The following is a 25850-nucleotide window of genomic DNA, read 5'->3' as shown; positions in this document are numbered from 1 at the left end:
TAGTATCAGCACAAGTGCATAGATACACACAGACACAGACACAGGAACACACACACACACACACACACACACACACACACACACACAAACACAATGAGTAAACAGCATTTTCCACAGGAAAATACTTAAGAGATTCATGTCAAGAATACTTGCTTACTTTTCATCTTCAGAAGATCTTCCTTCTTGTAGAAAGTGGTGTAACTTTCTATTTTTATTTATTTATTTATTTATTTTAGTGACAGGTGCTTTACTTGAGTCAAGGTCCCAGCTGTTAATTTTCTGCCTTCTGAAGAGTCTTCTCTTTGCTACTGCAGCCATAATCAATTTTCCCTTCTACTAAGTTTTACTTAGTATATTGGTCATGCATCTAGCCCCAGATTAAATATTATTTCACTTCATGAAGAGAGAATGCATGTTGGTGTGAGTTTCGGATCCATTCCCACCCTTCCCTGTTCTCCTCTGCTGCTGTTTCTCAGGACTTTCTTGTTTTTATGATATTGAACAGGCAAAGAGAAGTACCTTAAGAAGCTTGGCATCAGAGAAGGCAGGGTATTTCTTACTCTCTGTGTTCCTGCTTCCTGTGGAGTCTGGCAGTCTCCCACTGGGCAGCCTCTCCCTTCCTGGTCCCAAGTCTACTTGGGCAGTTCCCCTGTTGGTTTTTGCTTCATCTGCCCAACCGCCTAGGCTTCTGGGGTGTGGTAACACCCCCTTATTCCATTATCACCCATGTAAATAGGGAATGACTTATTGATTTTTTTTTTGGTAATCTGTAATTGCTTCACCATTCTGTTTGGCTTTTTTACTCTATTATTCATCTGTTATCAACAATTTGCCTTCCTCTAATATATTTTATTTTCCTAGCTAGATATCAGCTGATACAATGAATAGTGGAAAGAACAGAGACTTGGAAGAGGGACCTAAGTTTAGATGCTGTTACATCCCAAATATCCACAACTCAGCCATTCAGGCACTGGAATTACCTATGGATACTACCTCACCTGGATGACATAATCATGGTCTTTTCTTTGTGTCCTAGTTGTTTAACACATTACTGCTTTGTTTTATACACGATTACCTCAAATTTCATGAATAACTTACTGAACCCTACTATGTGTTCCTGCTATGTGTTAGCAGTTAGGTTAGCAAATGTACTAGAAAGCCTGATTGAAATGCAGCTCTTGCCTTCATTGTGCTTGCAATCAAAGGTGAGTGAGAGAAGTGACAGCCAAGTCTGCAGAAAGATCTTCTGACAAACACAACAAACTGAGGCACCAGTGTCGCTGATGAACTTTTGGTGGGAGAGATTCTGCCTGGGAACAGTAGGTACAATATCAGAGGAGAGGGAACTCTTGATGGCTTTAAGAGAATCCATTAATCAAAAAATGAGGGGAAGGAGAATTCAGGCTAAGTGTATGGCATGAGATAGGTGAAAGAGCTTTGTTCATGCATGCACATCCACAGCTGTACTTCTAGTAAAACTAGTATTATTTGCCGGACTTTAACATTATCTTTCTGTTGCTTTCTGACAGACTTTTTTTTTCTTTTTCTTCTGCAGATACCCATTTTTCCTTATGTATTTCTCTAGATTTTGCTTTGTGGAGTCTTTTCATCATCGAAGCATATGGTGTTAGCTAGACATTTTCTTGCTATGATAAACCCTGGGAAAAACAACTTAAAGGAAGAATTACTGTTGGGTACTGGTGGCTCATGCCTATAATTTTAGCTGCTCAGGAGGTTGAGAACTGGGGGTTGTGGTCTGAATCCATCTGGGCAGGAAATTGTTATTAGCGTCATTCCTTGGCCTGACAAAGCAGTTTGGTCAAGAAAGTTTTTGCCTTAGGAGTAGGTAGGCCCTCCTGTTAGATTCTGAGTATCTTTCCTTGGGAATAGTTTCAGTCTCCTTCTTCCTGGAACTTAAGGTATTTCAGGACAGAAAAGGACTCAGAATAAAGACGACATGTGAAACTGATGCAAGGATGCCAAGCATTTATCTGGCATTCATTAATCTGTGAGTCCAAGTAAGGAACCAGTGCTTTTTAGCAAAGACAGTTGCTAAGTACCTATTGTAACATTTATATTCGATTTTCTTCATCCTAAACTATTGAAAATCTCTCATCTCCTTATTTAGTATAGTATAGATGCTATCCAGGAAATCTCTCTCGTGCATGCTGTCTCATATGGAAGGAAAGATTAGGGCAGAGGAATAAGTATTTTTTCCATAAACTATGCAAAATATTTAGCATAGTGCCTAAAATAAAGCTGGTATTCAACAAGTGTTGACTTACTATATAGGAAAATAATTGGGAAAATGAGGTGAAAAAATTATTTTCCAGTTTGATGTATATAGGCATTGCTATAGCAGAAACCATAAATGGTAGAGAAAAGAAAACAATTGACAACAATGAATTTTTCTGTTCTTTTTTTGTTTTTTTGCTTTCTTTTACAATAAGATACTATGTCTTAAATTGTTCTTTAAATGACCATTTGTGCATTTATGAGTACAGACATGAAGTGTCCAGACAAATGAACATGATTAAACCAGACATGAAGTTTTGTTCTTGGTTATCAGGACCACAGACTGTAATTATCCTAATCTTTGGTATAACACTCTTTCCTCAGTGATTTATTCTTTTGTTCCTTCTTTCCTTCCTTCCTCTTTCCCAGTCTCTCTATTCTTCCTGTGCTTTGCCTCCTTCCTAATTAGCTCCCTCTTTTAGGGAGCCTTAAATTTCAATCACCACGTTTTAAGCAGAACAGTACTTTAGAATTCTCTAGAATTTAACCAGAAATGTATTTATTGTACTGACTTTGGAATATGAATGTGACAGACTTGCCATGACTTGCTATTCCTTTCCATTTCCCCTAGAAATTTATCTCCAAAGCTCAAAGAAAGGGAGTGGTTTTGATTCAAACTTTGCCCTGTTAGCCAACTTCAGGGAGTCTGGGTTGAGTTAGAGGGAATGCAACAAAACCTGACAGTAGACAAATCTGATGTGGTTTGAAGTTTCATTATGAAACTTCTGTGTAGTTCTGCTTTTCACCCAGTTGTGTCATAGGAAAACAACCAAAACATTCATTTCAGTTTCTGCTATCTGCTTATATAATAACAGAGATACACAATTAGTATTTAAATATTCTACATTGTAATAAGTAATTTACCTAAGAATGTTGAAGCTGTATACTTCTTCATGTCATTTTCCTTTAGCAATGACCACATGTGTGTGTTTGTGCCTATATTCACACATACTGCATACATACAGTTGTCACTTGTAATCCATGGATCCTTCGTTCCAGGACCTATCCTGGGGGTTAGGATAAAATTTGGACATGTTCAGATGTCTTCTGTAAAATAGTGAAGCATTTGCATGTAAATCTATGTTCATCCTTCCATATATTCTAAATAATTTCTAGTACAAATAATTTTTAGTACAAAGTAAATGTTATGCGAAGAGTTGTTATGCAGTATTATTTAGAGTATAATGACAAGAAACAAAGTCTGTTCATGTTCCATATATTCTTTTAATTCAATCATTTAGTGGTAAGGAGTGTTTACCCTGAGATCAAATGATATGGGTCTGTGAGACTTACTATATGTGGACTGAGGTGGAGTCCCCTGTATGTTCTACTGAGTGAGGTAGGATTTAGGAAGAAGCCTTTCCATTTGCTACATGGGATGGCTTAGTGGGTGAATTAACAAGAAAAGGTATGATGTTGAGTTACCCATGGAAGATAAACTCTGTCAAGATGGAGGCAGGGAAAGAATGTAGTTATGTAGGGTATCAATGACTTATTCTAAATTCCACAAAATATACAAACACACTGAGTTTAAATACTGAGTTTAAAAAAGTTAATGTGAGTAGAATTTTGAAAAGAAGATATGACAAAATAGAGCATAGAGTGTTTATAATCTTAACTTTTTTTTGTGGGTCAGGGGGCTTGAACTCGGCTTGGATGCTGTCCCTTGAGCTCTTCAGCTCAAGGCTATCTATCCCCCTACCCTTGAGCCAACTCCCACTACCCCTTTTCTAGGGGTTAATTGGAGATAAGAGTCTCAGGTCCTTTTGTGCCTGGGCTGGCTTTCAACCTTGATCCTCAGATGTCAGCCTCCTGAGTAGCTAGGATTATAGGCGTGAGCCAACATGCCCAGCTTATAATTTTATGTTTGATTTATTTATTTATTGCATGCTTGAATTGAGTCCACAGTCTTGTGAATGCTGTGCAGGTGCTCAACGGCAAAGTCAAAGCTACAGTTCCACAGTTTTTAGCAGGTATATTAACTCATGTAGTGGTCATAAATAAAGTTAGGAGTCAAAAGTCAGTTGGTTCTACTTGTGTCTTTATATGCACAATTAATAGCAGACTTCCAGTGGTTTGGTGTAATCAGAACCACCTTTCTCAGATTTCAAAAATATTTATACTGAAATACACAAAATAAACAAAAGTTGTAAGACCCTATATCTAGTATAATACCTAGTAATAAACTGGAAGAAAAATATTTCAGTATGTTTCACACAAAAAGTAGAGGCAGTTGGAAATAAAGGAGAACCACAGTTGTTGAATCCCAGCTCTCTTCCACAGCTAAAGTGAAACGTTTTAATTCTCTTTTGACTGTTTTCTACCCATTTAATATGAATTTCACGTTTGAAACAAAAATCAACGTTCCTTTAATACAATCTGCCTACCCATTCTTCTGTTCCTTACAGTAAACAGCTATTAAGGATCTACTATGACAGAAAGAGCTTTGCTGCTCCCAGTATTAGCACATGCCTCACTTGAAAAAAGAATCACTAGATTTTATGTAACAAAATGAAACTGCTATGGGAAAGCTGAAGTTCATTTACTAAATGAATAAGTTCAAATTTAAAGGGCAAACGTCCCTCAGTTTTCAAAACTGCCCCAGGCCAGCTTGTCCACTGCCACTAGTGTGATCTTGTTTTAACTCAACTATGCTCCTGTTGCTCTCTCTTTGAACAATCTTTGAGCGAACTCTCATTCACTACAGGATGTATTCCAATCACTTTAGGATGGTATGGTAAGAGCCTCTACAATCTTAACTGTTTTTTCCTTCAGGCTCAGCTCTCTTCAACTATCACATTTCCGCCAAATTTGATTGTTATTCTAAATAAACCAGGCGCATTCTTTTAATGTTTATGAACTATTGCATATGCTCTCCCATTGGCTGGAATATTATTATTCACTTCTCTACTCAGTAAATCTCTATTTTCTCCAGTGCCTAATTCAGTTATTATCTCCTCTAAAAGATCTTGAATCTTCAGACAGATTTATTTCTCTTTTTCTTGGCTATATTGTTGGTATACTTTGAGACTTCCTTTCTACTTTTTTTTTTTTACTCGCCCTGTCTGACCTCTTTGTATAGCAGTAGTAACTGTGACTTCACGATGCATTGGAACAATGAGAAACTCTAGAGGAAGATATGAGGAGCAGTGGTAATGATAATAAAGCAATATTTTCCTCACTTCCTTTACTTCTGTCCTTGAATTGTAAGGACTGCATTAAAATACTACAACAAAATTCCCATCACATAGCCCTCTTCTGTAATCTTTTTTGTTGTTGTTGTTGTTTTTTGCCAGTCCTGGGGCTTGAACTCAGGGCCTGAGCACTCTCCTGGGACTTCTCAAGCTAGAGCCCTACCACTTGAGCCACAGCACCACTTCCGGCTTTTTCTATGTAGGTGATATGGAGGAATCAAACCTGGCTCTTCGTGCATGCAAGGCAAGCATGGCCAATCTAGGCCAAACTCCTGGTCCTGTAAGCTTTGTTTTTGGATCTTGGTTATAAAGCCTCTTTGCCTCATCAGGCTTAGTGGTGGTAGCAATTTTTCAATGTTAATGCTTCATTATCCTTAACTTGGCCTATACTTAATAAATAAATCTTTTATTAGACTGTCATTAATCATTCCTTTTGAATATACCATCTATTTCCTATGTTTCCTATCTTGAAGGGCCCTCTGTAGGGTGGCCATTTAGATATGTCTTTTCTTTTGATCCTGAGGCTTGAACTCAGGGTCTGGGCACTGTCCCTGTGCTTTTTTTTTTTTTTTACAGTCCTGGAGCTTGAACTCAGGGCCTGAGCACTGTGCTTGGGATTTCTCAAGGCTAGTGCTCTACCACTTGAGCCACAGCACCAGTCCCAGCATTTTCTGTGTATGTGGTACTGAGAAATTGAACCCAGGGCTTTGTGCATGGTAGGCAAGCACTCTGCCACTAGGCTATACTCCTGGCCCTGTACCTATGCTTTTTTGCTCAAGGTTAACACTTTACCACTTGAGCCATAGCTCAAGTTAATTGCAGATAAGAATGTCATGGGCTTTCCTGCCCTGGCTGCCTTTGAACTGTAATCATCAGATTTCAGCCTTCTATGTAGCATGAGCCCCTAGTGCCAGGTTCTAGGAATGTCTTTAATTGAAGACATTAATTTAATATGCATTGCATTCCTGATATAATGGTTTACCTGCCTGTTTCCCCCATTAAGTTCTTTAAGGGCAGGTCTAAATCCAGGTTAGGAACAATTGTGGCTGGATAGGAAAAGAGTCTTTCTTTCCTAGAAGTGTTTTGTAAACAGGATAGCATGTTCAGAGGCTAGATGGAAGAGCATCTTCTGGAAAATGCAGTTAAACTTAAGGGACATTAATTAGGGAAATATCTCCATGTCAGTCTTATCCATAGATATCTAAAGTCTTAGATGTCTGTCCCGGCAGTTTATGATAGACCTTCTAATTTCATCTAGTAAGAAGCTAAAAACTATAAGTGAAGGGGTGATGAATCTAATGTTCATGTAAGAATTCTTAAACTTCCATAGCTGTTGGGAATTAAGAGTTGGAGGATCTCAATGGATAGTACTTTTCCTTTTTAATATTTTTGCATTAGTTGAAAATTAATGCGAAAAAAATAAAAGATTAAGACTTACAAAGGCTAAAATTATGATGGCTTAAACTTCTGAATTACTTGTGACAGGTGTTAAATGCCTTGTTATGTATCAATTCACCATTCACAACAAATCTGTGTAGATGCTAAATTTCTATAAGATTGCTTATGTGAGATCTGCTTCTATGAAACTCAGGGCATGAAAGAACAGAACAGAAGTTCTCTTCTTTGCAGAAAGACTGGTAGCTGAGAGAGGAAAACAGTGGAGCAGCAAAGAGAAGAGGAGAGGAGAATGATCTTGGTGAAGTATGCTTACTTTCTTTTTCTTCTTTTTTGGCAGACCTGGGATTTAAACTCACCATGCTGCACGTGCTAAGCAGGAGCTCTACCATTTGAGCCAAATATCAGCTCAACTTTTTTTTGGTTGGTTGGTTGTGGAGTTTGAACTCAGGGCCTGTGTGCTGTCCCTGAATCTCTTGTGCTCTAGCACTCTGTCACGTGAGCCACACCACCGCTTCTAGTTTTTGAGTGGTTAATTGGAGATAAGAGTCCCACAGGCTGGCTTTGAACTGTGATCATCAGATCTCAGCCTCCTGAGTAGATAGGATTACAGACATGAGCCACTGGTGCCTGACTGCCTCTTTTTTTCTTTATTCATCAATAACATGAAGGAATCTCTCCTTTACTAGGAAGAAAGTTGATGAATCCTATACCAGAATAATCCTATACAAGAATCCTATACCGGTAGAAATACTTTCTGCCTAGATAGAAGGGAACATCAGGAATTCAGTAAAGATTTTTTTCCCCCAATGTAACATCTGTTTATTACAGTTTTGGCTCCCAATATCAATGCCACATTGATACTGTAATTATTTGCTTGTCTGTCTCTATTTCCTTCTTCAAGCATGTGCAGAAGTCTTTTTCTCTATTTCAAGAGAGGCTGACATATGGGAAGACTCAATACTTACTTTTCAAAAGAATAAATGACTAGCTGTTTCTACCTAGTTTTTAAGACATTACAGAAGAATTTAACACTAAGATAAGAATTAGAGTCTGGCTCAGCAGTACTATGTCAACTTTCAAAGTGTAAGACTAAGTCCAAACCCTAGTTTCGTTTAAAAGTACAATTCAGTTTTCTGCTCAGCATTCATGATTGCTCAGTAAGGCACCAGTGACTCATGCATGTCACCCTCAGCTACTCAGGAGGCTGAGATTTGGTAAACCATGGTTTGAGGCTAGCCTGGGCAGAAAAGTTCACTCAACTCCATCTCCAAAATAACCAACAAAAAGCAGGGCTGGAGTCAAAGCTTAAGTGATAGTGTTCCAGCCTAGGAAGTGAAAGGTCCTGTGTATACATTCCATAATGCCTCCACCTCAAGATAACTGTTAGCTAGGGATAGGTTAATAGCTTCGGTACTTCATCCTTTAGGCTTACATTCAGAAACCCAGGAACTTAGCTTGCGTTCATCTTTAGTCTCTGCATTGTTTGGCTTTACTATCATACACTTACTTTACTAGTCACTGGATTTAGAAAAGGTAAAAAGAAAAACATAGTCTGGCAGGTTGACAAGTACACTGAAAGAAAAAAGCACAGTGTATAGGACTTGGGCTTTGATGTTAACCTGGTTGTAGAAAGCCACTTTGTAACTTACTAGCTATGCAACATTGGGCAGATTAAGCTTATAGCATAGCAACTATGTTCTAGTTCTTAGGCAATTACCTTCTGCGAGGACGTGAGGACGTCATCTGCTTCTCAGAAAGATTCCCATTTGACTGCTTTAATGGAATTACTCATGCACTAGCCCATGGCCTCCTTTTCCATTTTTGAAATATGCCTGCTTTATCTTCAGACATCAGATTCTGCCATCTGATAGCATGTGACTCTCGAGAAATGTGATTATTCATCTTACTTCTTTAATTTATCCTGTTTTTCTAGTTTGCGATTGTATCTCAATTAACTATTTCCTTAGTTACTGATTGACTTAATGGAATCTGGCTTCATTGAAATAATTTGTGAATTCTAGCTATATCTAATGTCTATTTGGACCATAGTAGCTTGTCAAATTTCCCTGATATTTTTATTGCATCTTCCAGAACCAATGAAGCTTACAACCAATGGTTGCTTCAGAAATGCATCAGCTATTTTAGTCTCACAGGAGTTACCCAAATGTAACTCATATTTCCTTGACTGGTCAAGCCTGTGTGTTTTGTACCTGGCAACACATATTTATGGAATGCTATATACAATTGTCCAAATCATAAGCATCTAAAAAGGGTCATTTATAAACCAAGACACGGAAATGAGTATTTGAAAAAGACATTGATAAGGCCAATTCTAGTTTTTCCAGTGCTAGAATTCTACCATGTTATAAGACAACTTCTTGTTAACCTGCTTTTTGCTTGCAAATCTTTCCATGGTCCTCTATAGTTCTTCCAACGAACCAAATTCATTCTCCTGTTCATACACTGTTAATTCAAATACTCAGAAACTATTTCTTTTCTTGTTTGGGCTTTTCTTTTCGTTTGGTACTGGAGATCGAAAGCAGGATGTTGCAGCTGCCAGGCAAGCACTTTGCAACGGAGCTACATCTTTGCCCTCTGAAAATATTTCTTAAAGTCTGCAATATCATTTGCATATCAATGTAGAATTTCACAGTTTATAAACTGATTTTATTAATTTTCAATTCTTTCATTAGATTTGACTTCTAGAACAAAGGATCTCATATGAGAATAACGATCCTCTGGTAATTTTTGTCATGTTGGTATATTTCTTCTAAGGCATTTATTTCATTCATTCATTCAATTCATTAATCATTAATGCAACTAATATTTAGTGACTTCTTTGAGCATGTGCTAGAAATTCTGAAAAAATATGAATATGCATAGTTCTTGCATGGTAATCATGGGAAAAGGTTAAACCAGAAAACATATTCTTTTTATTGTACTATGAATTTCTTTTGCCAGTTCTGAGGCTTAAATTTAGAGTGTGGACTTTTTTAGTTGCTGTTGTTCATGAGGCTTGAACTCTGGGCCTGGGCATTGTCCCTGAGCTCTTCAGCTCAAGTCTAGTTCTCTACCACTTGAGCCATGGTTCCACTTCCAGTTTTCGGTGTTTAACTAGAGATAAAAGTCTCATGACTTTCATTTTTGGACTGGCTTAGAACTGTGATCCCCAGATCTCAGCCTCCTGAGTAGCTAGGAATACAGACATAATCCAACATCACTTGGCTTAATATAGATTAATATAAAGAACTAATAGAATATGTTAGGAAAGGTTAATTCTAAGCATAGGTTTTATGGTGACTCAGACTTCAAAGGAGAAATAATTACACAAAAACAAGGAAATCAGCCCAGAGCCAATGGCTCATGCCTATAATCCTATACTCAGCAGGCTGAGATCTGAGGATCATGATTCAAAGTCAGCCAGGACTGCAAAGTCCTTAATACTGTTATCCCTAGTTAACCACAGAAAAAAGCTGGGAGTGACACTGTGGCTCAAGGGGTAGGGTGCTAGCTCTGAGCAAAAGGAACTCAGGGACAGTGCCCAGGCATAGAGTTCAAACACCAAAACTGGCAAAACAACAACAACACACCAAATCCGAATAAACCTATAAACAAATTCGTGAAGCATAATATGATTAGGTTCATTAAAATTTTTTTAATACACAATATACTACATTAATTTTTTGTTGGCATGTGGGAATGATATGACAAGAGGGGCAGTTGTGAAATCTAACAAACAAAATAGAGCATCACAACTTCAAAGAGGTTAGAGGACATTGTCCTAGTATCCTACAAGTGCAAACACTGGATTTCTCAGACCTTGCTAGATGTAATTTCTAAGCAGGGAATACTGGCAGAAACTTACACCAGAGAATTGCAACTAAAGGGTTTTAAGAGCAACCAGTTACTTATCTTTAACTTAATGATCATGATAAGATGACTACATGGCATTAGATTCTACATATGTATCTCCCTTTCATAAATAGGAACACTAAATAGTTTTACACTTGAATGACACTGGGCAAACACTTTCAATTTTCACATATCTTACAATAAAAGCAATAGTCATTTTCTGTTTGGTTTCAAATATTGTGTGGGTATTTTAAAATGTTTTTTGCATTATAACACATTAGATAGTTCTACATGAATTCCTATATCAAAGCAACTAAAACAGAAGAAAGAATAAACAGGACTTCCTTTATAACTAAGATTGATTCCATTTTATAGGGTCCCTAGCCTGAACTATTCTGTTTATTCATGAAATAGACCCGGCTATTGGTTCATTTGGATTTACTTCTAATCTTTCTTTTTTATTGTTGGGGTAATGTATAGATGGGTTACAGTTACATTTGCCAGGTAGTAGGTGCATTACTTCTCACACATTGTTACCCCTTCTCATGTTTTTGTCCCCATTTCCCTCATTACTTCCAATCTTCACAATTCAGACTGTACAGCCAGTTTAACTTTTGGCCTCTCAGGTGACTTGACTTACAAGTGTTATAGAAAAGGCCACAGCAGTGCTGGAATGTTGCGAAAGAAACCCATGCCCTGGCCCATAGCCCAGTAGACTAGAGTCCCTCAGCAAAACAGTTTCCACTGGTTACACTTGGGAATTTATCCATAGTATTGTCTGTCTCAGACCATCTGGATATCAAAAGTGCTAATAAGCAACTGACTCACTGGTGGAATAAATTCAGTCTGCTGATTCTGTGCTAGAAGGCTTTGCAATGAAAGAGATACTGGCAATAATGTAAATGAGTAATTTCTTAAGTTTTGAGATCATCTAAGTCCAGTTGTAAAATGCCAAATTGATAAAGAATAAATGCAGGACATTCATCACAGTGACTTAGTTTTTTTGAGTTTTTTTTTTAAATAAGATGAAAAAAAATCCATCTGTAGATCTTGTCCGATAATGTCTTGCATTAATTTCAACTTTGAGATTCCATAAAATTACCTTAAAATAGTGATGCTGAGTATGACTTTACTCCTGGAAGACACCTTTGCCATCTTTGGTTAAATATCTACTTCTATAAGTTATTATTGTTTTCTTACTTTACCCTCATTTTTCTTTTGAATTTTCTTTGGTAACTTCAAACCTTGGGAAAACTATTCCACATGCTTCTACTTTAAAGGGAAACATACATCTCTCACATTTTATATATACTTCTGGTTAAGGCGTCACCGTAACGTCACATTTCTCTATCATACCTGATGGTTCTCTGTAACCTGGAAAAGCAGAATTGATAAGCTTACCAAGTGTTTTTTAATGTGCTACTATTGTAAATGTTTCCTATTTAGTAACTATATTAACCAAATCAACCGAATTTGATAGGCATCCTCTTGAAATTTACACTTAATTTATGAAATCATTTATAAAATACTCACAGAATGTTAGCTAAGCAGTAGATACTCTAGATACAAAAATATTAAGAATGGGTGCTTTTCTTGACTTTTAGTTCAGGGTCAAGCACTTGATATCTTAACTACAGTTGTTTTGCTGGACATTGTGTGATTGGTAGAACAGATTAATAAGGCCTCCGGCACTAATGTGGAATATGGTATCAAGACTTTTTCTTCATTTTTGTGATCTTTTTATATTGTAATAAAAAGATCAGAAACAATTTACAGTCTTGTGAGCTAGGCAATAATATTCACTTATATTTTTACCTTAAGGGTATATTAACTCTATTGCCCTCTGTCATAATATACTCTAAAGGGATTTGTATTTTCGATAGATGGCACCAGATTGTTCAAGATAAGCAAGAAAGGGCTAGTATGCTATTGGCTTTGGTTAGCCTGTGGTGAGCCACAGGGTTGGTGAGAAATCTTACAAAGATTAAGGCATTTGAAACTGCTATAAAACTTTTCTGGATGTAGTGGTCCAAAGCCTAAGATATCCTTTCCAAAGTAAAATACAAGAGCTGCAATGTCCATTTACTATCACAGAGAATAGTGGTAGTCTTCTTCCGGTTCATGAGGCAGCACTTTCCACTATACAGAGTGACATGGAAAGCTGCCATTTTTGAATATGAAGATCCAGATTTTGCAGGTCACAGCTCTATCATACAGGCCATACAATACAGCAGCTCTTCTGTGGTTGTAGGTAGGAAAAACGCAGTGTTGTAGAAGTTCCACTGAAAGACTAAAAATACAGACCCCCTTGATTCTGGATCAAATTCTTGCCATTTGTCTCAGAATTAGTAATCTTTTGGGGAAAAAAACTTGTGGTGAATTAATAGGATTCGTAGAAACAGAATATATTTTCATGGGGTACCAGGTAACTATGGGCCTAGAACTACAAATCACATATTGAGATCTATTGGATATGTCAAATCACAAAGTTGTGTAGACTCAGCAGAAGTCTATTATAATATAGAAACAGTATAGGATTGGGAATGGGCAGGACACAGAATGTGGTAAACTATATGAACAACTAGCTTAGAATGGCATGTCCCTCACAACAAGCATTTTTCCCACTGTGTGTACTCTGGCCATAAGGGGCATCCTGGGAAAGGAAAACCTACTTTGGGTCATTGAATGAGCCTATTCTATAAGGATACAAACTGAAAATGGGCCATGGCTGCATTTAAGAATGGAATTTTTTCCTGATGAGTTGAGATGTGAACAAGATACTTAGCCATTAACTTTTCATGGAAAGAGCATTCATACATGAGAGATGGTCAGTTTTCTGGTTGTCTTCTTAGAGATGTGTACTAAAAAAGATGTGGAAGAGTGGAGACAAGAAGTTCTGTAGTAGAAGCACACAAATGAACAGAACAATTTTGTGTTGCACATTATGGCCCAGCAAAAAGCATCTGTCACAAAAGAGGCAATGGACAATCAAATATATAGAATAATTGAAATAACAGATGCATGCTAGCCTTTGCCATTGACTATCCTGTATCTTCCATAATGGATGCATTAATCAAGTGGTTTTTGGAAGAGACAGGCTATGCCAGAACACAGGAGCATGAACTTCTCATCACAATGGCTGAGCTAGTGTTTGATGGTTCTGAATGTCCAACCTCTCCAACAGAAACTAATGTTGATATCAGTGTGTGTGTGTGTGTGTGTGTGTGTGTGTGTGTGTGTGTGTCTGTGTGTGTGTCTGTGTCTGTGTGTGTTCATGTATATGCTGTCCCTGCGGGGGTTTTTTTTGTTTGTTTTTGCTGAAGGCCAGCACTCTACCAGTTAAACTACCACTCTAGTTCCTGCTTTTTTTTCATGGTAAACTGGAGATGTGTTTCATAGACATTTTGCCTGGGATGGCTTTGATTGAACTGCAAACCTCAGATCTCAGCCTTCTGAGCAGCTAGGTTTATAGATGTGGGCCACCAGCACACCCAGCTGTCACTATTTCATGAAATCAACTATCACTTAATGATAACCCAACTAGAATAACAACTGTAACTGTGCATAAGCACATGCAAAACTTCCTGATTTGAAAAGGGTATGACTGCTAAGGGTGAAGGCCCCTAGGAATGAAGATTTGTTTCACATCCTAAGGTAAGCCACAAAGACTTGTTAGGAAGAAGAGGTGAGGTTTTAGAGTAATTAGAGTGGAAAACAGAAGTGGGAGAGGATGAATACCAGGCATAGTCCCAAGCACACTGTGGCATAATAGTTTCTGTTCATTTCATTAACTTTCCCCCCCTCCTCAGGAAGAAAGGCCATAGGATGATCTACATCCTCAATCTGCATAGAAGACTATCTAGATCATATCTGGAACATGGGGCAGGCTATGGCAACCATGGAAATATACTGCTAAAATTTCTGCTTTGGGAGCATAACTGACTACTGGGCTCTTGCCTTCTACCTATTTTTCTTTTTTGAACCAGTACTGGACCTTGAAATCAGGGCAGGGTGCTGTTCCTTACCTTTTTCATTTTCTCACTCAAAGTTTGGTGCTGTGTCACTTGGGCCATAGGTGTACTTGTGGCTTTTTCTTTTCTTTTCTTTCTTTCTTTCTTTCTTTCTTTCTTTCTTTCTTTCTTTCTTTCTTTCTCTCTCTCTCTCTCTCTCTCTCTCTCTCTCTCTCTCTTTCTTTCTTTCTTTCTTTTTTTTTTTTTGCTGGTTAATTGGAGATAAGAGCCTCACAGATTTTTTTTCTGTCTTGGCTGACTTTGAACTGCAAACCTCAGATATCAGCCTCCTGAATAGCTAAGATTATAGTTGTGAGTGACTGGTGCCCTGCTCTTCTACCTGTTTTTGCTACCCTCAGGCTTCTTTTATTCAATGAGGGCAGAAGTACCAATAGAGGACTATTACTATTCAACAAAGATTCCTGTAACAGATGCTTCTGCAGTGGCCTGATTGAAACTTACTTAGAACTATTTTGTAGTGTAAGACTCTTCCTATTTAATTCTTCCCTCTTTTTCACTAGTGTTAGAATTGCATCATAATCTGAAGCCTCTTTAGACTTTGTCTAGCTTCCCTTTATCCTTCAGAGCATTTCCCCCACTCAATCTCCTGCATGTCTAATTCTGCCTCAAAATTTGCTTCTCAGAGGACACAGGCACTTCTTAATACCACTGGGGAAATGAGACTTTCGCTAACAAGAAAATGGTTAGAATATGAAGCTAGACGGTCTTATTGTATTGGATCTCTAGAAATTCCTTGTGCAATGTTGACATGTTTTCTATGAATACAAATGAAAACTGTCTGATAGGTTTGCTAACCTAAATAGAAACAAAATGCTAGAAAAGAAAAAAAAAGGAAAGGAATCATTTCCTTTGTCTTTAACTGTACTTCACTTTTCTCTATTTACAGTTATCATTACTTAAGCTATACTCCATCGATCAGTCAGGTATTGTACAAATTTATTACTTAGCATTTGAATAAAGCTATTTTGACTATCAGAAAACCTCTCAAAAGTGTGTACCCTGAGGCATAAAAACCACAATTCATATAAATGAAGCACCTTGTTACTGCCTCATCAATTGTGTGTACCAAATGTTAGAAATCTTGTTTGGTGCTCTGATGTCATCTTTGTTATTGATGTTTGAGTATGCCTGGATTTTCTTTACCTATTTGACTAGAAAATTGGCATAAGAATATTAAACCTCTGGAGTTACAGAATGACATTTTCTCAGATGAGTCCTTTATTTGGTATTCACACTTCTATTGTGATGAAGAAGTATTATCTTTAGAAATAGTATCTTAAGATTTGGGTCCAGAAGTTTTGAATTCAGCTCTACAATATGTAACAGACCTCAGTGATTTCTACTACCTTACTGAGTTTTGGTTATTTCATAGTCTGTTACAAAGTTTAGATGTAGCAGAACATGTCAAAAGGCTGTATAAATTTCACAATGTCCCATAGGGGATTTTTATGATAGTGATGATAACTAGAGATCATCTTTTGAACAGCTTTTGATATATGACAGAAAGGTATGATTGAGGAGAATCAGGAAGTTAATTTAGTTCATTGTATTAGTATTCTAGGGTTGCCATAACAAAATTTACAGAATGATTGGTTGAAATAACACTAATTATGCTTCTTACCATTTTGTAGGCTGGAAATCCAAGATCAAGGTGTTTACAGGCTTGGCCCTGCTAAAGCTTGAGGCTTCCATAGTTTGAGAATGGCTGCCTTTTCACTATGTCCTCACATGGCCTCTGGGTGTGTGCATCTCTGGCGTCTCTTCCTCTTATAAAGACATCATTGGAGAGGGTCCCACCCTTATGACATCATGTAATCTTAATCAAAGGCCTTATTTCAAAATGCATTCACCAAAGGATAGAGCTTCAATATATAATTTTTTGAGGAACAATTTAGTCCATAACAATCATCATGAAGTATGTCTAAGCACATTCTTGGGTCTAGTCAAACCAATGGTCCACCTTAGGTACCTGTAGTTCCTAGCCTTCCTGTGTCAGGTATAGTTGAGGCCTTTGGTTCAAATAAAGGTTCCTCGGTACCATCTTCAGTTTACTAAATCAGAATCTTTGGGGTTGGAGTTCAGCAAACTGTATTTTTACAATTTGGATAAAGTTATTTGGATGGGGCTGGAAGTGTGGCCTACTGGCAGAGTGCCTGCTTAGCATGAATGAAGTCCTAGATTCAATTCCTAGGTACCACATACACAGAAAAATTTGGAAGTGATGCTGTGGCTCAAGTGGTAGAGCACTAGCCTTGAGGAAGCTCAAGGTCAGTGCCCCAGGACTGGCAAAGTAGTTATTTGTATGATATTTGTGTACCAAAATTTAGAAATTACTGATACAATGGGAACCACCTAGGAACTATGAAGTCTGAGAATCTGGGTTCAAATCTTGGATCTCTCAATTATTAGATGTGAAATGCTGGCCTCAATTTCCCTATTTAGAGAGTGATATTGGTATGCAAATTAGAGTTGGAGAATTAGAAAAATCCAATATGGTGTAGTCACTTAATAAGTTTATTTTCACTATTCTTCAATTTTGTTATGATGAAATAATACCATGGTCACTCTCCTGCATTTTTTCTTTCTTTCAATAGCATCTTCTTTTTCTCTCCCTAATCTGTTTCAACAAAGAGAAGATACTCTTTGCACAGTTCATCTTTTCTGTGCCAAAAATACATGAAACAGATCATGATTTAGGGACCCAGTAGGGTGCAGAGCAATTGAAAGCAGAATTTTTGACAAATGTGAATACATGAAAAGTATGAAGCTACCAATTTTCTCCATTCCTACACTTCAGTAAATAAAGTGTAGACTTTTGTTCTTATTATGAACATGTGGTTGGAAAAACTGCCTGCAATACAACTCTTAAAGAATAGAGCCTGAGAGAGACTGATGAAGGAATTTTGATTGTTAGAGAAACTTGGAGCCCACAGTTTATTTGAAACTATATTTAGTAAAGATTCAGTCAGGTTCATTCCTATGAAGGTTTGGAAATGTCTGGTCTATTTTATAGCACAATAAAAACTCATGGTTTCCTGGTTGGCTGGTATTTGTTTAAAGAGAGTGGGTTGCTGGTCCCGACAACATTAGAGAGGTTATAATGAAGGGAAATCTGATGTAAACCTTTTCACCTGTAAAAAAGGAGTTTCTTGAAGGAATAAAATCAGCTATGCTCAGGAGATTGGTTGGTTAAAGAGTTTAGATTTGCTTTAAGTCTTGTTCATATTAGATGGTCCTTTCAAATATGGTTACACATCCCCAAAATACAGTCTTGAAATCTTAAATTTATATAAGTGTTTTTGTTATTTTTCACAGTTTGCACTTACATTTAATATAGTTACCAAAGTACCAAACACTGCTAGCGAGTTGTCACTGGGAAAAGTCCAAGCATAATTCTAGTGAAGATTGATGTTAGGTTAAAATTGAAGCATTGCCACTAATCTTGGCTATTTAGCAGGAAAATGACATAAAAGATTGTCGGTTTTGTTAATTATCTGAACAAACATTTAAAAATTCCCTAGTTGTATAAATATTTTGCTTTTAATTTATTAGATATAGTTTGTTGTTTATGAACTCTAAGCCTAGTGAAACTAAAGTATTCTTAAGCAGATATTATCAACATGTCCACTTAAATGATTTTATGATCTGAACTTCCTTTTTTAAGGGAGACCCCTCATTGACTTCAAGTGGGTACAAGAAAAATCAGATTCATATAGCACTATTCTTTGAAGCTAGAAAACTGTCCAGTTGAAATAATTTCTCAGAGTCACGTAGGACTGATCTATTTTTGTATGTAATATTCAGAATTTGCGATATCACTGCTGTATTTTGTGGGGTGTGCATGTGTGTGTGTGTGTGTGCACGCGTGTGCCAGTACTGAAGCCTGAGCTCAGGGTCTGAGCACCATTCTTGAGCTTTTTTTTGCTCAAATCTAACATTTTTCCATCTGAGCCACAGTGTCACTTTCAGCTTTTTGTGGGTAATTGGAGATAAGAATCTCATAGACTTTTCCTGCCTGGGTTGGCCTTGAACTGCGATCCTCTGATCTCAGCCTCCTGAGTCACTAGGATTACAGGTGTGAGTCACCAGTGATTCATATATTTTTTGTTTCTTAATTATAGGGAGTCAGTATAAATACAAAGTAAACACTAGTTCCTACAAAATGATTTATAAGAAAATGTAGGAAAGACTGTAGCAATATCGTTAAGGTAAGCCTGTTATTTTAAACTTATTATTTTTTTACTGAGCCTCACTAGGCAAGGGCTCTACTACTGAGATACATCTCCAGCCTTTGTTTTTTTTTGACAGACCTTCTAAGTTTCTCAAGTTGGTTTAGACTTTTGATCTTCCTGCTTTCTGAGTAGCTGGGACTATAAACATGCACCATCATGCCTAACAAATATATTTTCTATGCAAGAGAAAAATGTGTGTGTGTGTGTATGTGTGTGTGTGTAAAAGATGCTTTTTCAAAGCTAAAACTAAAAAAAAGGTTAACCTAAAGGTAAAGCTTTCTCTTGGCTATCTTTCCAGAATTAAACCTTCTTTTGGTAATTAATGTCAAAAGTATTCAGCTAGTTGTCAATATACTACAATCTGGCTTCTGCTCCTACATTGCAGCAATTCCATATAAGGTCAACAAAGACTTCCTGTGATACGTTCCTGTCTTCATCTTTGTAGAATACTGCATTTGGGTTTTTGTCTTTGAAACTTTCCTCATTTTTGGTTTGTGACATCATGCTTGCTTGTTCTCTTTTTTCAGTTTGCTACTTCCTTTGTAGTTATCTTGAGAATTCTTTGTCCCTTACATGCTAGTCTTTTTCAAAGTTCAAAAATGGTTTCCTGTTGCTTCTCATATTATATACTCTTGGAGAAGGTAGCTCCTTTTGGCCATGGGCTCCGCTTCTTATCTACTCCAGACTTCCAATATCTATCTCCTGCTCAGACTGCTCTCAAGCTTCAGGTTCATATATATCTTTAACAGCAGGAAATGCCTTTACTTAGAATCCACTGTTCAAATTGAAACCATAATCTTTTTTTTCTCAAGTACTCTAGTACTTTTATAGTCTTTGATGGTTTCAAGATATTCTAGTCATATCAACTGGAGCAGAAGAGTTTATTCACAATCCCATGTCCATCCATTGTGATTGATCAGAAATCCTGTAGCTATTAATTCAACCCTCCCCCCCTTTGCAAATCAACTTCCATTAGGTTATACAACCTAGCTTTTGTCTCATACTTTCCTTTTCTTCCAGTAGGGGTCTGATCTCAGGGCCTGGGCATTATCCCTTAGGTTTTTCACTCAAGACTGGCATCTACCACTGGGGTACATCTCCATTGATGGCTTTTGAGTCTCATAGACTTCTTTCCTGGGCTGGCTTCAAACTGTGATCCTCAGATCTTAGCCTCCTGAGTAGCTAGAATTATAGATGTGAGCTACTGGCAGCTGGCAAAGCACTGATTTCTGAAATGCAGTTAAAAATCAACCACGACTCTGCTTGGTTTATTATCCACAGAATCTAGCTGTCCATACTTCCCAGAATGATTTGTAAGGCTTCCTATAACTTGACTTCTACATATAGTACAGCCTCATGTTGTCACACCCATTATCCCTCAATTCCAAACCATAACAACCTGGTTACAGTTCTAGAAATGCCTGTGATACTTCTGTGGCTTTGCACATATTGCTCTCTGGATGCTTTACCTTTGCCTACCTAGGAAGCCCCTATTTTTCTGTGCGAGAATACTTTTAATATCATGGAATGATTTTAATCTGATGGAGTAAAAACATTTACTCAAATGGTTTTAGATTCTAAATTACAACTGACACTTATGACACTAATGTATGACATGCTTCAATTTAATAACAAAGAGGATCAACAAGTATATGAAAAGGCTATTAAAACATTCCTCCTCTTTCCCTTTTCCTACTAGATGTGGTTATGAGGCCAATTTTTATTTAAACTTAAATAAAAACACTATAACAGACTGAATGCTTGAATATCTAGTTGGCTTCTAAGAACTTAGGCATTAACCTTTTGTTTTTCTTTTTGGGGGGCTTGAACTCAGGGCCTAGGGGCTGTCCCTTGGCTTTTCTTTTATTTTATTGTCCGGATAATGTATAGAGAAGTTACAGTTATATTTGTCAGGTAGTAGGTGCATTATTTCTTGCACATTGATACTCCTTCTCGTGCTTTTGTCCCCTATTTATTCATCTATACCCAGGCCAGGCTCTTTTCCTCTGTTATCTCTTCTTTGTCCCATTGATATCTTCTCAAGATCTCTGAGTATTTGACAGTGAAAATTCCCAGAGCTTCTATGCTGCTGTGCGCAGCTTATAACACACAGTGTACTGTACTTGTTTACGTGTTTTCTACTAAATAGAAGGTAATGGTTATACTTTATTCATATTTGTAGCTTTAGCATCTAAGTGGAACCTGGTACATGCTAAATGAATAAATAAAATTTTGCAAAACATAAATATTTCCTTGCCTTCTCAGTATTTAAAATTGATTTTGAGATTTGAATTTTTCTATTTCTCTCATACTTTATTAGTAGAGGTCCTAAATCAATTTAAAAACATTTTTAATTTTTTATTACAAAGGTGATGTACAGAAAGGTTCTAGTTCCTAAATAAATTTTTGGGCTAATTTCTGAGATATGGAGACCTACAAAGATAATAATAGTAATATGTTGTCATTAAAAAAATAAAGCAGGGGCTGGGAGTTTGGCCTAGTGGTAGAGTGCTTGCCTAGCATGCACAAAGACCCAGGTTCGATTCCTCGGTACCACATACATAGAAAAAAGCCGAAAGCGGTGCTGAGGCTCAAGTGGTAGAGCACTAGCCTTGAGAAAGTCCAAGGACAGTGCTCAGGCCCTGAGATCAAGCCCAGGACTGGCATAAAAAAAAAAAAGCAAAATCTGCATTTACAGTAATTAGATCCATTAAAACCCCTATATCATTTGCTTTGTTATACAAGAGAGCTGTTATCTATTTTCAGTTATAAGAAGGCAAAGACTTAGTGGAATGAAATAACAATGAGAATAGTTTGAGAAAGAGTTGTATAGGTAGCATAATCTGAAGATCATAGTAAAAACTAGGAGTAGAAGAATTCTGGCAATCCATAGGCAATTAAAAAGACTAAGGTGGAAGCAAGAAAAATCAACTAACATATTTAGTGAACATGTACTCATTGTTAGTTACCTTACATATACCACTTTACTTAAGTCACAATAACTCTGAGAGCTTGACAATGTTATCTTCATTTCATAGAGGAGGTAGGTAATGCGAGATGTCAATAACCTAGAAGAAGTAACTACAATGTGAAAACTAGATCAGATGGATGCTAAAGTTCCTTCCTTCACTTTATGGTGCTTTGCCTTTCCAATAAAATTCCCAGAGTTTGTATGCTTCTGTGTACAGCTTAGTAACATACACAAAGATATATTACTTGCTTCTATTGCAATGATCAGAGGTAGGCAGTTCATATAGCAGTTGAGAATAATGCAGCTATAATTTTATACCAATTGCATTGTATTAAAATAATGAATAGTTTAATTCAGTTGATAATGCTACATAATATATTGGATTGATTCTCTTGAGGTTCTCTTGCAAAAAAGAATGAATAAAATTTCAAGTAGGTTTATGGAGAAAGCATACTTCTAAATTTTTCTATGGTGTGACCCATTGCGGGTTCCATTTAGAATCTAGAAATGACTGCTGCCTGGGGGTGAAACGCAGTTTGCTCTTGCTGCCTCCTGTAGATTGCTTGGCCTGGCAGTTTGTCACTCTCCTGGGCAAATATCCAGCTTGTGGTAGTGAGGTGGTTTTGTGGCAGAACTCCACAATTAACCACAAGTTCAGTGTCAACGGTAGGCTGCCACTGCCGTGGCTGTGACCCTTTAGATCTTCGGGGATAGCCAGAGCTGAAGAAACTACTGCTTGTCTAAGGAGGGAACAGAAAAACTTGGAAAGAGTCTACGTTGCTGTTTATTGTTCAAGGTTCAGGTTTTAGGCTTAAAACAAAAAAAATCTAGGAAATTTTGGATTAATAGTAAGGGATTTAAGATAGCTTGAAAAATACCAATTTTTATATTAAAAATATAGCAGTGAATTTGTGACAGAGATACAGTTGTTGCTCTTTGAAGACTAGAAAATGAAAAGGGGGGTTAAAGTACTAGAATGTACTCTTTCATAGCAAAGAAATTAAGTTATCCTTACTTGGATTAAAAAAAATCCACCTATACATTTCTTTAAAAAAATCTTTCTTTATTGTCGAGGTAATGTATAGAGTGGTTACAGTTACATTCACCAGATAGTAGGTACATTACTTCTCACACACTGATACCCCTTCTCATGTTTTTGTCCCCATTTCCCTTTCCCCATCCCCTCCCAATCATCTTGTTTTCCCCTTCCCTTTCCTATTTTAAATAAACAAATTTATATACAATATACCAGGTAACCAAGTCAGATACAGTAACAATATGAGATTAACCAAAGGGCAACAAAAGAGAAGAGAAATAACCTAGTACATTAAGAACAACAACCACACAAGATAAATCTCCACCTATACGTTGCTTAAACACTTGTCTTATTCTTGAAATTAAAACATAAACATGTGTATATATTATATATTTGTATATCTTTTACTGACTTTGTGAAAGTAGTTTAAATTAAAGTATTTCTTTCTGAGTGTTGGTGGCTCATGCCTATAACCCTAATTACTCAGGAGGCTGAGATCTGAGTATAATGATTCCAAGCCAGCCTAGGCATTAAAGTCTGTGAGACTTTCATCTTTAATTAATCACCAGAAAATTGAACAGTGCTAATCTTAAGCAAAAAAGCTCAGGAACATTTTTTTTTTAATGTGTGTGTAGGTCATGGGGCTTGAACTGTGCCCTGGCGCTATCCCTGAGCTCTTTAGCTCAAGGTTACAACTCTACCCTTGAGCCAAGCCCTACTTCCCATTTTCTAGAAGTTAATTGGAGATAAGAGTCTCAGGTCCTTTTGTGCCTGGGCTGGCTTTGAACCTTGATCCTCAGATCTCAACCTCCTGAGTAGCTAGGATTACAGGTGAGAGCCACTGTACCCAGCCAAAAAAAATAAATCTTAACAATATGGAAACTTTTTATTCAATGACATTTTAACATTTTCTGTTACAACTTACTGACTGATAAAGCAAACATACAAGTTAAATTGTTTGAGAAATATATGTATACATGAGAAAGTTTTGAGCCCTTGCCACCAGATGAGGTAACATCTATTGTGCTAGGCAGTGAGACTGAGCTAAGGTGAACTAATACAGAATTATTATGTTAGAAAAGTATAATTTTTGGCTGGGAGCCTCGCCTAGTGGTAGCCCTGTGTTCAATTCCTCAGCACCACATACTCAGAAAAAGCTGAAAGTGGTACTGTGGCTCAAGTGGCAGACGGCTAGCCTTGAGCAAAAAGTGTCCAAGGACAGTGCTCTGGCCCTGAGTTCAAGTCCCAGGACTGGCAAAAAAACCCAAAACAATAACAACAACCAAAAACTATATTTTGCAGGTAGTCATGTAAACAAACAAATGTAACAAGTGTTTATATATAACTAATAGTAAGAGTAGACTCCTGTTTTGTATTAGGGCAACATCATCTCTCTAGTTCCCTCCTCTCTAGTATGTGCTTTTGCTTTTCTCTTCCATTTTAGAGCCATATGATGCTTAGTTAACCCAATATACCAGGAGTGCGTACCTGTAAAGCTTTGTATGCACTTGTTTCTTCTGCTCAGCTTAACCTACTCTCTACTGTACTTATGTAACTTGTATTTATCTTTCAGTACTAAGCCCACATACAACACATTCCATATTTCTCAGGATATTATACCTTACTTGCTCTCAGAGCACACTGAGCCCACTTCTTTATCACAGCTCTCATTATACTGGGCTTCAGTATTTCTTGCATGTCTCACTTTCCACTAGACTATGTAACCAACCACAACATCATTGTATCTTTGTCATCTAGCAGTGCCCAGCACAATGTAATGTATTTAATAAAGGTTGAATAAATACATGCATTAATTAAGTAAGAGAGGTTAAGATTTTTGGAGGAGCATGGCACAGAAGAGAACAGAAGAAGCTAGAGAATTAAATTTAGGGACAAAAACAGAGAGTGTAGGAGACATAAAGAGGACAGAAAGGGAGAGAGAACTTACAGAAGAGGAGAAGCAAATAGAATAAAATGAGACAGCCACCTAGAAGGTATTCTGGAAGAAAATTGTTTCTTTTCCTATTCCTGAGGTACCTGTAGTAATGGGTCTTTTGTTGTTGTCATTGTGCCTCTTCCATAGTTTATATGTGTGAGCCTTATCTCTAAGATAAGGTGCAGTTCGGAGGAAATTAAAAAATATGCTAGATAGAATTGAACATCTTTAAATAGTGAGCACTCAATAAAATACCTGAATTAAAACAGTAAATAACTGGGTGCCAGTGGCTCATGCCTATAATCCTAGCTACTCGGAAGGCTGAGATCTGAGGACTGAGGTTTGAAGTCAGCCTGGACAGAAAAGTCTCTGAGACTCTTATTTCTAACTATCAAAAAGCTGGAAGTAGAGCTGTGGTTCAAGTGGTCAAGTGCCAAACAACAACAATAACAACAACAACAACTACTCCTCCTCCTCCTCCTCAAGGACAGTGCTCAGGCCCTTAATTCAAGCCCCTAAGATGAACACACACACACACACACACACACACACACACCCCAGGTAAAAGTGAGATGCAGATTCTGAGATGGGAATTAACTAGAAGAAAAATAGACATTATTCACATACTTAGGCACCAGAGTTACCACTGCACATTGTAAACAGGAGAATTCTTTCTATACTAGAGAAAACTAGACTTTTTAGTTTCTAAATGCCAATTCTTTCAAGTTTACTAGACCTTATAAGGTTTTCATGGAATTTAATTGAAAGTTATATGATTCTAGTATTAATAGCATGAGAATACAAGAATTCTCCCAATAGCAATAGTAAGAGCATTATTACTAGTATTTGTCTTATACTTAGGGCCTCATACTGTCACAGCTGGTACTCTACAACTTGAGCCATAT

The 25850-nt window shown here is 37.2% G+C and overlaps 1 long non-coding RNA gene across 1 annotated transcript in view; it reads right to left on the bottom strand.

The window, feature by feature from the left end:
* Positions 1–25850, bottom strand: part of LOC150053145 (uncharacterized) — a 39373-nt gene that overhangs the window by 9739 nt on the left and 3784 nt on the right. The gene's annotated exons all lie outside the window — the stretch shown is intronic.

The sequence above is a fragment of the Megascapheus bottae genome, chromosome 16, assembly GCF_031878675.1.
Source record: "Megascapheus bottae isolate mThoBot1 chromosome 16, mThoBot2.hap1, whole genome shotgun sequence".
NCBI classification, from domain to species: domain Eukaryota; kingdom Metazoa; phylum Chordata; class Mammalia; order Rodentia; family Geomyidae; genus Megascapheus; species Megascapheus bottae.
This window is presented reverse-complemented; position numbering and strand designations above follow the sequence as displayed.